The sequence below is a fragment of the Delphinus delphis genome, chromosome 11, assembly GCF_949987515.2.
Source record: "Delphinus delphis chromosome 11, mDelDel1.2, whole genome shotgun sequence".
Taxonomy (NCBI): Eukaryota; Metazoa; Chordata; class Mammalia; order Artiodactyla; family Delphinidae; genus Delphinus; species Delphinus delphis.
This window is the reverse complement of record NC_082693.1, coordinates 36,899,514-36,915,389: the sequence shown is the minus strand read 5'-3', so window position 1 is coordinate 36,915,389 and position 15,876 is coordinate 36,899,514. Positions and strand designations below refer to the sequence as shown.

At 39.3% G+C, this 15,876-nt stretch overlaps 1 pseudogene; it reads left to right on the top strand.

Annotated features, from left to right (window-relative positions):
• The first annotated feature begins 1,018 nt into the window (after nucleotides 1–1,018).
• LOC132433618 (4-hydroxybenzoate polyprenyltransferase, mitochondrial-like) lies at nucleotides 1,019–2,356 on the top strand (annotated as a pseudogene).
• Nucleotides 2,357–15,876: the final 13,520 nt, after the last annotated feature.

Genomic DNA, 15,876 nt, shown 5'->3' with positions numbered 1-15,876 from the left:
TGTGGAAGTGGATGTGTCGTGGGAGAAGTGGTATCCTGTTTGCAAACACCAGGTTATTCGGTTCTTAGGCTAGCCCAGCTGTCTGTAGAATGTCTGGCAACAGATTGACCTACTCTGCTAGGCCCAGGTTAATATGCTCCCTCGGTCTGTGGGTGGCAGGGGGTTACTGGAGTGATTTGAAATTCTTTTTCCCAAAATTGGCATGCGAAAGGAGTAATGGAGAGACTGAGTCTATGGAGAGAAAAAGTATGCCTTGACAAGCAGAGTAGAGCGAGTGAGAATAAAAGCAAATAGGGCTGCTATGTAGAAGAGTAGTGCATCACTTTGGTGAATCACAGGTGTTAGAATGGTTTGGAACAGGTACTGGTGAAAAATGAGGCCTAATGTAGTGAGTCCCAAGGTATCTGAAGTGGGTGCAATAGTCCCTACGGGGTCTACAATGACCAGATGTCGTGGGTACCTAGTCATTGGGTCATATCAAGAGTGGGGCCATCAGAAGTGGCTTCCGAAGTTTCCAAATACGTCAGAAAGGCTTGTTGGGGGGCAGTTCTGGGTTCAGATATCTCTAATCAGGAAGGACAGGTAGCTGTCCCTGGAAATGAGGATCTTCTTTCCCTTCACTTCCACCATAGCCCTAAGGTGGTTTGGACCCAGGAAGGAATCATTTCATTTGACTTTAAAGAGATTGCAAAGGATTGACTCTGTCTCTATCTCTCTTTTAATTTATTTTTGTTTTACTCTGGAGCCTATGTTCTTAGAAGAGCTAGCAGTGAATTAGCTCACTGAATATTACAGGTAATTTCTGATAATAACTGATATTATAAGTTAATAATCAGTTATTAAGCCTGGTTGGCAGGCTAAGGAGATTTGTGCTGTTATTTCTAATCTGTTTTATGGATTAGAATTTGTTTTTCTCAATAAGTATAATTAAATGTATGATCCAAATAAGCTCTGAATCTAATCCCATGGTTTTTTCTGTGTAGAAATTTTTCTATAATTAAGAATGATCGGCGCTCTCCGGAGCGCCATGCTGGGCGCGGCAGGCGCGGGGCTCGTGCGGCGCCTACGGGCAGGGACGCAGGTGTGGCTGTGGGGCTCGCGCGGCGCTCCCTCACCTTACCGCACGCTGCCAGTGGGCTCCACGCGGGAGACTGGCGGCCCTCAGCCGGGCGGGGGCCGCTCGGGCGGCGGCCGAGCCTGCCTGCGGCGGCGATCGTGAACTCGGCGCCCCGCCCTCTGCAGCCCTACCTGCGCCTCATGCGTTTGGACAAGCCCATAGGAACCTGGCTACTGTATCTGCCATGTACTTGGAGCATTGGTCTGGCAGCTGAAACAGGTTGTTTTCCAGATTGGTACATGTTATCCCTCTTTGGCACTGGAGCTGTTCTGATGCCTGGAGCAGGCTGTACTATTAATGACATGTGGGACCAGGACTACGATAAAAAAAAAAGTAGATTCGTCCCAGAAAGCAACAGAGAGGCTCCTCTCAATTCTGCAGAGTAAGATGGTGGCATCACTTTTGAATGCCACATAAAGCAACAGGATCATTTAGTGTCCTCACTGAAACCCAGCGTGAGAAGCGCCTGTATCAGTTGAATAGCTGGTGTTGCAAAGTGCAGTGTGCTTCCTTTCTCCACAGAGGAGCGGCCATGGGGGCGAGGTTACAAGAACAGCACGTCGCCCAGTAGCTGCTGGAGACATTTCAACTTTTCAATCCTTTGCTTTTCTTGGGGGACAGCTGACCTTGGCACTGCGTGTTCTTCTGTGTCTGAATTACTACAGTATAGCTCTTGGACCAGCATCCCTACTTCTTGTCATCACCTACCCGCTAATGAAGAGAATTACATACTGGCCTCAATTAGCCTTGGGGTTGACTTTTAATTGGGGAGCATTACTTGGATGGTCTGCTGTCAAGGGCTCCTGTGATCCATCTGTTTGCCTTCCTCTTTATTTTTCTGGAATTATGTGGACTCTAATATACGATACCATCTATGCTCATCAGGACAAGAGAGATGATGCTCGGATCGGGTTTAAGTCCACGGCACTGCTGTTCCGTGAAGATACCAAGCAGTGGCTCAGTGGCTTCACTGTGGCGATGCTGGGGCCACTGAGCCTGCTGGGAGTGAACGTCGGTCAAACTGTGCCCTACTACACTGCTGTGGTTGTTGTAGGAGCCCATCTGGCTCACCAGAGTTACACTCTGGACATCCACAGACCTGAGGATTGTTGGGATAAATTCACCTCCAACCGAACAATAGGACTAATAATTTTTTAAGGAATTGTCCTTGGGAATTTGTGGAAAGAAAAGGAGACAGATTAAACAAAGAAAAATATAGATAATAGAATAGAAAATTAGCAAATTAAGTTTAACTGGGGATTTTTAAAACAAACTTTTACAAAATGCTCTCAGGTCTTATTACCACATAACTAGATTTGAATAACAGTCTTACAATATGTTAATGAATTACAAACCAGTAGATGAAGTTGTAGAGCATTTTTGCCTGGATTTTAGTTCAACTATGTACTAGTCAAATTCTTCCCCGTCACAGAAACCAGGAACTCTTCAGGATTTGCGATCACCTGGAGTATTTAAGTTATAATTCTCATCTGCAGTTACAGGAATTATATGAGTTTTGGCACTTTAGAAAAAAACTTGATGTGTGTCTCATCTAAATGACTGTCTCTGTAGGAAAATGGTCTCTCTTTTTAGGGCAAAGTAAAGGCTGCTACAGGAAGTTGAGGCTTATTGTTCTTTGCATTGAACTTTACTTACTGCCAAAAGCTGTAATTCAGGAAACCGTTCTGTTTTTTATATTTTAGGAGAATTTAAATCAGTAAATAAAATTTTTTACCTGTTAAAAAAAAAAAAAAGAATGATAATTAGCCCCACATATCAGTTGCCACACTTATAAGATTAAAAACATTGCATAACTTAAAACCTGTAATATTATTTCAATCTATCTTCTTCCTGGAGCATTTTTTTTTTTTTTTTTTTTTTTTTGTGGTACGCGGGCCTCTCGCTGTTGTGGCCTCTCCTGTTGCAGAGCACAGGCTCCGGACGCGCAGGCTCAGCGGCCATGGCTCACGGGCCCAGCCGCTCCGCGACATGTGGAATCCTCCCAGACCAGAACACAAACCCGCGTCCCCTGCATTGGCAGGTGGACTCTCAACCACTGCGCCACCAGCACCAGGGAAGCCCCTTCCTGTAGCATATTGATGACACTGTTCATTTTAATCCTTAGAGAGGATCAAATGGAAATACAATCAAAAACTCAAATTAGTTTTTCGAGTGGACTTTGTCATTGCTTGCTAGTTTCTCAATTTCTGGAAGAATTCATTGTTTAAATGAATTGGGCATGGAAAATGACTCATACCCTGGTAGAGAACAGAGGTAGAATTTGGAAGGAGCTTTGCTAGAACTTCATTAGTCATTCTCTTTAATTCTTCATGTCAAATGCATAATGCTGTTTTGGCATTACTCTTAAGAATTATTCAATCTCTCCAGGAAGCTTTAAATGTTCTGAAAACAAACATTGCCTCAGAATTTTCAACTGGTGAGTGTGAATAGAGAATGCAAACATTTCCATAATCCTCCAAGAGGGTTTGAGCCAATTTGCTGTTAATGCTCCCTGCTTCTCCCGGGAAACTCCTATTTCTAAGGTGAAGATGTTTTCAGAAAAAGTTGGCTTTATGTAAATAACCTTCAGGTGCTTTATGAAAATACTATAACACTTCTATGGTGAAATTATTTATAGACGTGATAACAAAGAAAATTACAACAGTTCCGTTAGAACCTAGTCGGCTCTTCTTTTCCTTTTTTAAAAACAGCTTTATTGAAATATAGTTCACGTACTATTAAATTCACACGATAAAATTTACCCTCTTAAAGGGTACAACTCAGTGGGTTTTAAGTATATTCACAGAGTTAAATATACTAACTACAAATTTGCATATTTTTATATATAAATATAAATAATTAATTACATAAAAATATAAATACATTCTATTGTATGGATATAACACATTTTGTTTATCTTTTCCTCAGGGGATGGACATTTAGGCTGGGGTCAATACGGGGCTATTATGAATAATGCTGCTATCAATGTTCATGTACAAGTCTTTGGACATATGTTTTCAATCCCAATCATATTTTAAATACGCATTTGTATCGGTTATTGACGTGCTTTCTTCTACTGTGTGCTTTCTTCTGAGACAAAGGTACTATATACTCATTTACACTGTCTCTTTCTTTAAGCCTAAGTGAGGAAGAGAGAAGCTGAGGGAGGTAAAAGGGAGGGTCACCCAGGGCCCCAAAACACTCTTTTCGTGATACGAAATGAAGGGGTAAATTCACCACGGCTATCTTCCAATTGCATGTTTCTTTTTTTTTATGTGAAAAAAATGTAAGTAGGCAAACTAAGAATATACACACACACATATGCATAAACCTATGAATATGTGTTTGTGTGTGTGTGTGTGTGTGTGTGTGTGTGTGTGTGTGTGTGTGTAAAGGCTTCATCCAAAAGATAAATAAAAAGTAATTAAGAAAGATTAGTTTTGGGCTTCCCTGGTGGCGCAGTGGTTGAGAATCTGCCTTCTAATGCAGGGGACACGGGGTCGTGCCCCGGTCCGGGAAAATCCCACATGCCGCGGAGCGGCTGGGCCCGTGAGCCATGGCCGCTGAGCCTGCGCGTCCGGAGCCTGTGCTCCGCAACGGAAGAGGCCACAACAGTGAGAGGCCCGCGTACCGCAAAAAAAAAAAAAAAGAAAAAGAAAGAAAGATTAGTTTCAAATGTAAATATCAATGTTTTGGGTTTTTTTTAAATAAATTTATTTTTATTTGTTTATTTTTGGCTGCACTGGGTCTCTGTTGCTGTGCGCAGGCTTTCTCCAGTTGCGGCGAGCAGGGGCTACTCTTCGTTGAGGTGCACGGGCTTCTCATTGCGGTGTCTTCTCTTGTTGCGGAGCACGGGCTCTAGGCATGCGGGCTTCAGTAGTTGGGACACACAGGCTCAGTAGTTGTGGCTCGCGGGCTCTAGAGCACAGGCTCAGTAGTTGTGGCGCACAGACTTAGTTGCTCCGCGGCATGTGGTATCTTCCCGGACCAGGGCTCGAACCTGTGTCCCCTGCATTGGCAAAAGGATTCTTAACCACTGCGCCACAAGGGAAGCCCGGGAAGCCCCTCAATGTTGTTTTTAAGAGTATCTCTTTTGAATATCTGATCTCCAGTTCTTTTTGGGAAATCCAATTTTGCACAACTAGGTCTTGAATGACTTTATTTTACCCTTGTTCTAAGAAGCAATATGCTTACTCAGGCCCAGTTTGTGATTATAGGGTAAACTCAAGGGAAATAAGGTTTTTTCCCCTGCTTGCATCTTTTCTAAATTTAATTGAAAAATCATTCTTTCTTTTATAAAATCGATTACCAATCCTCATTTTATTGATATCATCTGATAATTAAGCAATGATCTGTGTGTAATTCCAATTGCAAAGTGAACTGGCTGTGTTATGCTGACATGGTCATCTCAATAGCAAGCAGAATGAGAAAGAGTGAATGCTCTCACCTCCTGCTGGGACTTCTCAGTATAATGATAACAAGCATCGGCTCTTATTGGTGCCAGGCACCATCATCATATCATTTCATATGCATTTTGTTTAGTTATCACAAAATACTCCAATGGTACCTTATTATCTCCATTTCACAGATGAGTAAACTGAGAGGTTGCAAAAGTCCCCAGAGTCACATAGGTAGTTACTTCTGGAGCTCAAATTCAAACCCAGGTCTTTCTGACTCCAGAGTCTACTTTTTTACCCACTCCTTTATAGTGCCTTTATATGTAATGAACCTGGATGAGGGCAAATAAACCTATAAAAACATTTACCAAATGACCTCACCTGTTTAGAACTCAGCTATTAGACAAACTCCTTTGAATAGAACAGAACTAAGGGTTGGGAAAGAAACTAAAAGGACCAATATGTGGTCAAAATAGAGTTTATAAACCCCATACACTAAAATATATACACATTGCTTATAGGATAATCCCTCAGGCTCTCTCTCAGAGCCTTTTTTCATTTTTCTAAAATATACATAACGAAATACATGAAATTTACCATCTTAACCATTTAAGTGTACAGTTTAGTGTTACTAAGTACCTTCATATTTCTGTACAACAATTACCACCATCCATCTCCAGAACTATTTTCATCTTAAATACTGACACTCTATACCTATTACACAATAACTCCCCACTCCCTCCATTCCCCAGCCTCAGGCAACCACCACTCTACTTTCTGTTTCTATGATTTGACAACTCTATGTGCCTCATATAAGTGGAGTCATACTTATGGAGTCATACAAAGTGGAGTATTTGTCTTTTTGTGACTGACTTATTTAACTTAGCATAATGTCTTCAATGTTTATCTATGTTATGACATATTGGAGAATTTCCTTCCTTTTTAAGACTGAATAATATTCCATTGTATGTATTATCACATTCTGTTTTTCCATTCATCTGTCAGTGGACAGACACCTGTCTTGCTTCCATGTTGTAGCTATTGTGAATAATGCTGTTATGAACATGGGTGTAGAAATACCTCTCCAAGATCTTGCTTTCAATTTTGTGTATATACTCAGAAATGGTGTTTGCTGGATCATACTGAAATTCTATTTTTAATTTTTTGAGGAGCTGCCATACTATTTTCCACAGCAGCTGTACCATTTTGTGTTCTCACCAACAGTGCACAAAATTTCCAATTTTTCATATCCTTGCCAACACTTGTTATTTTCTGTTTTATTTTAATAGTAGCCATCCTAATGAGTGTGAGGTCTTATCTCATTGTGATTTTGATTTGCAGTTTCCTAGTGATTAGTGATGTTGAGCATCTTTTCATATGCTTGTTGGTCATTTGTGTATCTTCTCTGGAGAAATGTCTATTCAAGTCCTTTGACCATTTTTGAATTGGGTTGTTCTTTCTTTTGTGGTTACCATGGGGATTACTTTCAACATCCTAAAGTTATAACACTCTAATTTGGATATATACCAGTTTAATAACATACAAAAACTCTGCCCCTCTTTTTCAGTTGTTATCATAAAATTACATCCTAATATATTGTATGTTCAAAAACATAAACTAGTCTCTTAAATTATATAGAAAACAAAATGTGGAGTTATAAACCAAAGCTGCAAATAATATCAATACTAGCTTTTAGACAAATAATTCTTTAAAAAATTTTATGTCTCTTAAATCATGTACAAATCAAAAAGTGGAGTTACAAACCACTTTTACAGTAACACTAGATTTTATAATTGCCCATGTATTTATCTTTATGGAGCTCTTTATTTATTCACATGGCTTTCAGTTACTGTTTATTGTCCTTTCATTTCAACTTGTGAACTAACTTATTCATTTCTTGCAGGACAGGTCTAATAATAACAAACTCCCTCTGATTTTGCTTATCTGGGAATGATTTAATTTCCCCCTCACTTTTGACAAAGTTTTGCTGGATATAAGATATTGGTTAACAGTTTTGTTTTGTTTATTCCTTTTAGCACTTTGAATACATCAGCCCTCTGCCTTCTGGCCTCCAAAGTTTCTGATGAGAAACTTGGTGATTATTTTATTAAATCCCTTGTATGTGAAAAGTCACTTCTCTCTAGCTGCTTTCAGGATTCCCTTTGTCTTTTGATAGTTTGATTATAATGTGTCTTGGTGTGAGTCTCTTTGAGTTTATTCTACTTGGAGCCATTGAGCTTCTATGTTTATACTCATGTCTTCATTAAATATGGGAAGTTTTGGGCTTTTATGTCTTCACATATTCTCTCTGCCTCTCTCCTCCTCCTCCCTCTGGGACTCCCACAATATGTATGTTGGTCTGCTTGACAGTGTCTTACAAGTTCTTTAGGCTCCCTCTGTTGACTTTTCTTCAATCTTTTTTCTTTCTGTTCCTCAGACTTGAAAATTTCCATTTTCCTATCTTCAAGTTCAGTGATTCTTTCTTCTGTCTGCTCAAATCTACCTTTGAATCCTTCTGGTGAATTTTAAATTTCTGTTATTGTACTTTCCAGCTTCAGAATTTTTTTTAGGATTTCTATCTCTTTATTAATATTATCATTTTTTCATATCTGTTTTCTTGACTTTCTCCACATTTCTGGACTTTAGTTCTTTCAGCATCTTGAAGACAGTTGTTTTTTCTTTTTTTTTATTTATTTTTTTATACAGCAGGTTCTTCTTAGTTATCCATTTTATACATATTAGTGTATATATGTCAATCTCAATCTTCCAATTAACCACTGCACCACCACCACCACCGCCACCACCATTTTCCCCCCTTGGTGTCCATACGTTTGTTCTCCACATCTGTGTCTCAATTTCTGCCCTGCAAACTGGTTCATCTGTACCACTTTTCTAGGTTCCACATATATGTGTTAATATATGATATTTGTTTTTCTCTTTCTGACTTACTTCACTCTGTATGGCAGTCTCTATGTCCATCCACGTCTCTACAAATGACCCAATTTCTTTCCTTTTTATGGCCGAGTAATATTCCATTGTATATATGTACTACATCTTCTTTATCCATTCGTCTGTCAATGGGCATTTAGGTGGCTTCCATGCCCTGACTATTGTAAATAGTGCTGCAGTGAACACTGGGGTGCATGTCTCTTTTGGAATTATGGTTTTCTCTGGGTATATGCCAAGTAGTGGGATTGCTGGGTCATACGGTAATTCTATTTTTAGATTTTTAAGGAACCTCCTTACTGTTCTCCATAGTGGCTGTATCAATTTACATTCCCATCAACAGTGCAAGAGGGTTCCCTTTTCTCCACACCATCTCCAGCATTTGTTGTTTGTAGATTTTCTGATGATGCCCATTCTAACTGGTGTGAGGTGATGCCTCTTTGTAGTTTTGATTTGCATTTCTCTAATGATTAGTGATGTTGAGCAGCTTTTCATGTGCTTCTTGACCATCTGTATGTCTTCTTTGGAGAAACGTCTATTTAGGTCTTCTGCTCATTTTTGGATTTGGTGGTTTGTTTTTTTAATATTGAGCTGCATGAGCTGTTTATATATTTTGGAGATTAATCCTTTGTCTGTTGCTTCATTTGCAAATATTTTCTCCCATTCTGAGGGTTGTCTTTTCATCTTGTTTGTAGTTTCCTTTGGTTTGAAAAGGCTTTTAAGTTTCAGTAGGTCCCATTTGTTTATTTTTGTTTTTATTTCCATTACTCTAGGAGGTGGATCAAAAAAGATCTTGCCATGATTTATGTCAAAGAGTGTTCTTCCTATGTTTTCCTCTAAGAGTTTTATAGTTTCCGGTCTTACATTTAGGTCTCTAATCCATTTTGAGTTTATTTTTGTGTATGGTGTTAAGGAGTGTTCTAATTTCATTCTTTTACACGTAGCTGTCCAGTGTTCCCAGCACCACTTATTGAAGAGACTATCTTTTCTCCATTGTATATCCTTGCTTCCTTTGTCATAGATTAGTTGACCATAGGTGCGTGGGTTTATTTCTGGACTTTCTATCCTGTTGCATTGATCTATACCTCTGTTTTTGTGCCAGTACCATATTGTCTTGATTACTGTAGTTTTGTAGTATAGCCAGAAGTCAGGGAGTCTGATTCCTCCAGCTCTGTTATTTTCCCTCAAGACTGCTTTGGCTATTTGGGGTCTTTTGTGTCTCCATGCAAATTTTAAGATTTTTTTGTTCTAGTTCTGTAAAAAATGCCATTGGTAATTTGATAGGGATTGCATTGAATCTGTAGATTGCTTTGGGTAGTATAGTTATTTTCACAATATTGATTCTTCCAATCTAAGAACATGGTATATCGCTCCATCTGTTTGTATCATCTGTAATTTCTTTCATCAATATCTTTTTTATTTTTATTTTTATTTTTTTTTTTGCGGTACGCGGGCTTCTCACTGTTGTGGCCTCTCCCGTTGTGGAGCACAGGCTCTGGACATGCAGGCTCAGCAGCCATGGCTCACGGGCCCAGCCGCTCCGCGGCATGTGGGATCTTCCCAGACTGGGGCACGAACCCGCGTCCCCTGCATCGGCAGGCGGACTCCCAACCACTGCGCCACCAGGGAAGCCCCATCAGTATCTTATAGTATTCTGCATACAGGCCTTTTGCCTCCTTAAGTAGGTTTATTCCTAGGTATTTGATTCTTTTTGTTGAAGTGGTAAATGGGAGTGTTTCCTTAATTTGTCTTTCAGATTTTTCATCATTAGTGTATAGGAATGCCAGAGATTTCTGTGCATTAATTTTGTATCCTGCAACCTTACCAAATTCATTGATTAGCTCTCATAGTTTTCTGGTGGCATCTTTAGGATTCTCTATGTATAGTATCATGTCATCGGCAAACAGTGACAGTTTTACTTCTTCTTTTCCAATTTGTATTCCTTTTTCTTCTCTGATTGCTTTGGCTAGGACTTCCATAACTATGTTGAATAATAGTGGTGAGAGTGAACACCCTTGTCTCGTTCCTGATCTTAGAGGAAATGCTTTCAGTTTTTCACCATTGAGAATGATGTTTGCTGTGGGTTTGTTGTATATGGCCTTTATTATGTTGAGGTAGGTTCCCTCTATGCCCACTTTCTGGAGAACTTGTATCATAAATGGGTGTTGAATTTTGTCAAAAGCTTTTTCTTCATCTATTGAGATGATCATATGGTTTTTCCTCTTCAATTTGTTAATATGGTGTATCACATTGATTGATTTGCATATATTGAAAAATCCTTGCATCCCTGGGATAAATCCCACTTGATCGTGGTGTATGATTCTTTAAATGTGTTGCTGGATTCTGTTTGCTCGTATTTTGTTGAGAATTTTTGCATCTATAGTCATCAGTGATATTGGTCTGTAATTTTCTTTTCTTGTAGTATATTTGTCTGCTTTTGGTATTAGGGCGATGGTGACCTCATAGAATGAGTTTGGGAGTGTTCCTTCTTCTGCAATTTTTTGGACGAGTTTGAGAAGAATGGGTGTTGGCTCTTCTCTAAATGTTTGATAGAATTCACCTGTGAAGCTATCTGGTCCTGGACTTTTGTTTGTTGGAAGATTTTTAATCACAGTTTCAATTTCATTAATTGTGATTGGTCTGTTCATATTTTCTATTTCTTCCTGGTTCAGTCATGGAAGTTTATACCTTTCTAAGAATTTGTCCCTTTCTTCCAGGTTGTCCATTTTATTGGCATAGAGTTGCTTGCAGAGTTTCTGCTGCGAAATCAGCTGTTAATCTTATGGGAGTTCCCTTGTATATCATTTGTCTTTTTTCCCTTGCTGCTTTCAATAATTTTTCTTTGTCTTTAATTTTTGTCAGTTTGATTTCTATGTGTATCGGTGTGTTTCTCCTTGGGTTTATCCTGCCTGAGACTCTCTGCGCTTCCTGGACTTGAGTCACTATTTCCTTTCCCATGTTAGGTAATTTTTCAACTACAATCTCTTCAAATATTTTCTTGGGTCCTTTCTCTCTCTCTTCTCCTTCTGGGAGCCCTATAATGTGAATGTTGTTGCGTTTAATATTGTCCCAGAGGTCTCTTAGGCTGTCTTCATTTCATTTCATTCTTTTTTCTTTATCCTGTTCCACAGCAGGTAAGTCCACCATTCTGCCTTACAGGTCACTTACCTGTTCTGCCTCAGTTATTCTGCTATTGATTCCTTCTAGTGTATTTTTCTTTTCAGTTATTGTATTGTTCATCTCTGTTTCTTTGTTCTTTAATTCTTCTAGGTCTTTGTTAAACATTTCTTGCATCTTCTCGATCTTTGCCTCCATTCTTTTTCCGAGGTCCTGGATCATCTTCACTATCATTATTCTGAATTCTTTTTCTGGAAGGTTACCCATCTCCACCTCATTTAGTTGTTTTTCTGGGGTTTTATCTTGTTCCTTCTTCTGGTACATAGCCCTCTGCCTTTTCATCTTGTCTATCTTTCTGTGATGTGGTTTTTGTTCTACAGGCTGCAGGATTGTAGTTCTTCTTGCTTCGGCTGTCTGCCCTCTTGTGGATGAAGCTATGTCAAAGACAGTTGTTTTAAAGACTTTGTCTAATAGGTCTGCCATAAGGTCTTTCTCAGGAACAGTTTCTCTTTGCTTATTTTTTCCTTTTGAATGGGCCTTACTTTCCTGTTTCTTTGTATGCTTTGTGATTTTTTTGTTTTTGTTGTTGAAAACTGGACATTTGAATCTAATAATATAGTAACTCTGGAAATCAGATTCTTCCCTTTCCCTAGAGTTTGATGGATTTTGTTTTTGTTTTTCTTTATTGGTTGATTGTTGTGGGATGACTCTGTGCCAAGGATTGGCATGAGGAGTAAACTTAGATCTTCTCACGTCTCTTCTGAGTGTATGCCTTTCCCTGGGCATGTGCAATAACTTTCCAATGTCCCCCACTTTTGCAGTTACCTTTGAATATCTTAGTCTTTAATGTCTGGCTACCAGAAGGGAAGAAAAAAGAAAAAATGATTAGATAAAAAGACATTGGCACTTAAATCCCTTGTAAGTAACTTCAGCAATAGGGGGAGGGACTTACAACAATGGAGAGAGATGCAACAACAATGGCCACCCACCTCTTTGTACCTCTGTGCTCAGAAGCAGTAATCAGTCATCATAGTACAGATCTCCAGTATTTGTAAGACAGGACCCGTACTGCCCACTCTGGCTCCTACAAGCTGCATACAACCTTCTCCTGGAATGTGTGCATGGCTGCCTGCCAAGGGTCTGGGGGGTGGATACTGGGTACCTGCTACTGTGCTGTGAGGTAAATTAACCAAAATTAACTGCAATTTAACACCCGCACCTTCCTCTGGAAGTTTCAAGCCTTCAACAAATTCCAAAGTTCCAAAATGGTTACATCAGACAGATTCTGCCAGTCCAATTTTTTCTAGGTGGGAAGACATTTCTGGTGCTTCCTATTCCACTACCTTCCCAGGATCCTCCTCCTAGAGACTTTTTATTGTTATTTTACCACTAAGTCTGACAAGATTTGGTATCTAGTTTCCAAGACCATAGTAGATCAGAAGCAGAAATTCAGAAAGAGGACAGCAAGCAGCTACAGGTAGGCCCACTGCCTCACATGTCATCAAAGTGGTGCCCAGAGCATTGCTGTCCCTGTCTCAGCCATCCCTGTCCCCCCAATGGCTAATGCTCTGTTGCCCACAGGCTACTGTCTGGCCCACCGACTCTAGGGCTTTTTTCACTCTGTACCTGGTTGGAAATACTCACTTTTCCTGACCAGTTGTTTCAGAGAAAGATTGCTACAGCAGACATGTGATATGTTTTTCCTTTTTTTATTATCATCTTCTCTTTCTAAGTGCTCAGAAAGCACCAACTCTTTTCAGCAGTGAGACCTTGCTGTTGAGCTACTCCGTCAGAATACACTTTTATTCAAAGAGAATTTTTTCCTCAAAGGCTCAACTGCCTCTTCCTGAAGTTTAGTTTTTCTTCCTTCTTTTCTTCCTCCCTCCCTCCCTCCTTCCCTTCCTTCTTTCCTTCCTTTCTTTTTTGGAGGTTCTCTCTTTTACCATTAAAACTTCTTACACCTGATGACCCCCATTCATGAGCTGAACACTATTTCGTTCCCACTGAGTTCTTGGACAAATGCAAGTCAGGAGATACAGTTGGGCATCTGTTCTGCATATACCATGGGAGTTAAATTTCTGGAACTTTCTACAATAGTTAGAAACTTAGTCTGTCCATATCATGAAGAGTACCTCTCTAGGGAGCATTGCTTCCTAATTCCACATGCCAGCTTATCAGAGGTTTTGCCCTGGCTTAGCAAAGATCCTCATACATCATCATTAGCTTCTTACCAAATTAGTGAGCATACACAAACACATGTATGTGTGCACACGCACACACACACACACAAATTAACTTTAATATTTAATCCTGGCAATGGTGCAGTAAAAATATTGCTTTCAAATATTGATAATGACATTATAAGTTGGAACATGTCTGGAAATCAATATAGCAAAATGTATCAAGAACCAAGAAAATGTTCATTGACATAGTAATTCCATTAAATTGTGTATGGTCTCAAGAGATAATCTAAAATGTAAGAAAAGCCATGTCCTGCATTATTTATAATACTGAAAAATTATAAGAAAATTAATGGTCAACAATAGAGATATTATAGTACATTTATCTATGGAATCTTATATTGGTATTAAAATAATTAGCATAAAGTCTATGTAACAACATATGTATGATACAATAACTACCATATACTGAATGCTTTCTATGTCCCAGGCCATAAATTAGCAATGTTGAGGATATTACTTCATATCTGTCTCACAATAATTCTGTGAAGTGGGTATTACCCCCCTTTGAAGTCTCTTTTGAAGATTCTTCTTTCATTTCCCCTGCCCTCTTTCAGTGATCTCTCTGAGTGACTTCCCCTTTCCAGTTAATAGGAGGAGAACTCCTTAAAGAAGCTCCTACCTGACTCCAGAGCATGAGATTTTTTAACCATTATCCTAAACTGACTCCTACTTAATATGGTGTCAAACAGAAGAGCAAAAGAAAATCAGATTACAAATTTATTATATCCACCACAATTTAAATTTTAAAGATGTTGCCTCTAGGAAAAAACTTGGAAGAGGCTACACATAATTGACGACAGTTGCCTTAGGGTCATGGAATTTTAGAGGGATGATATTTTTTCTTCAGAATTTCTGTAATGTAATGTAACTTTCTTATACTATAAGCATAAACACTTTAAAGCCCCCCAAATGGAAATAATTTGGTTCTTGAGAGTGATGGATCATAATTTTCTTGCTATAAAGCATTCTTTATGGTCACTGTAATGCTGTTTTCAGAATTTTTAAATATGCTAAGCAATAAAAAGATTTTGTCTGCTGCATTTATGAAAGTCACCATGATTAAGTTTTAAAGTTTTAGAGCTTAAGGACAGAAATTGTCTCAACAAGTGAATCAATATAGTGCTTTGTAAGTTTCAGTTTTTTATGTACATGGACCCACTTGATCTTTCTGACATCTGAAAGGTAGAACTTCAGCCTTCTGAAAGTTGTCCAGAAAGCCCCTTCCTAGAGTTTCAGTGCAGCCACAGCTCCACTGCGTGTACTGACTAGTCTGCATGCTCCCGAAAAGGGCCGCTAGGGCACTTGACATACACATCCTCCAGCCCTATCCAGGCACAGCTGGAAACACAGCTGCAGGCTGCAGCTGGCGGAGTCCCTGGTGTAATCATCACTGAAAAATGCTGAAGAGGAAGGCTCTTCTGAAGGTTCTTCCTTCCCACCACCCTCTCTTCCTGTCCCTCTGGGCTGACTTTTCCACTTAATAGGAAGAGCAATTCTACTTAGTGTTGCTCAAAAATTGACAGCTGGTGATGATGATGAGCTCCTCTCTTCTTCCCTGAACTTAAGGCTCTCCCAAACAGACCAGGCAAATTCAGCAGAAACTGCTGCTTTCATTCAGATTTAAACACCTAACAGGAAACACAGAGACTCTAAATGTTGCTTTTCTTTTTTAAAAGCACGGGATTTTTCTGATTATAAAATGACTACTCAGCCTTTTAAAAATATGTGGTAAATATAAACATACATTTATATACATTTTACTTTCACCATTTGAGAATTACACTGCGTATACTATTTAGTTTCCTCCTTTATTTTCAGTTAGCATTTCTTGCATCTTCCCATTTTATTAACGATGCTGCAAAATACCTTTTTAATGCTTTGTGCATAATATCATAACTTTAGGAACCATTCCTTGCAGGTTTGTTGTAATACTGGTGCCATCTGACTCCTCTTCCTGTATCCTTTAACGCCACTGAATCCTCATGGGCATTTAACACTCTTCGGCTTCAGTGAGAATTAAGCACAGGAAGAGGAAAAGCGGGCCATCTGTGCAGGA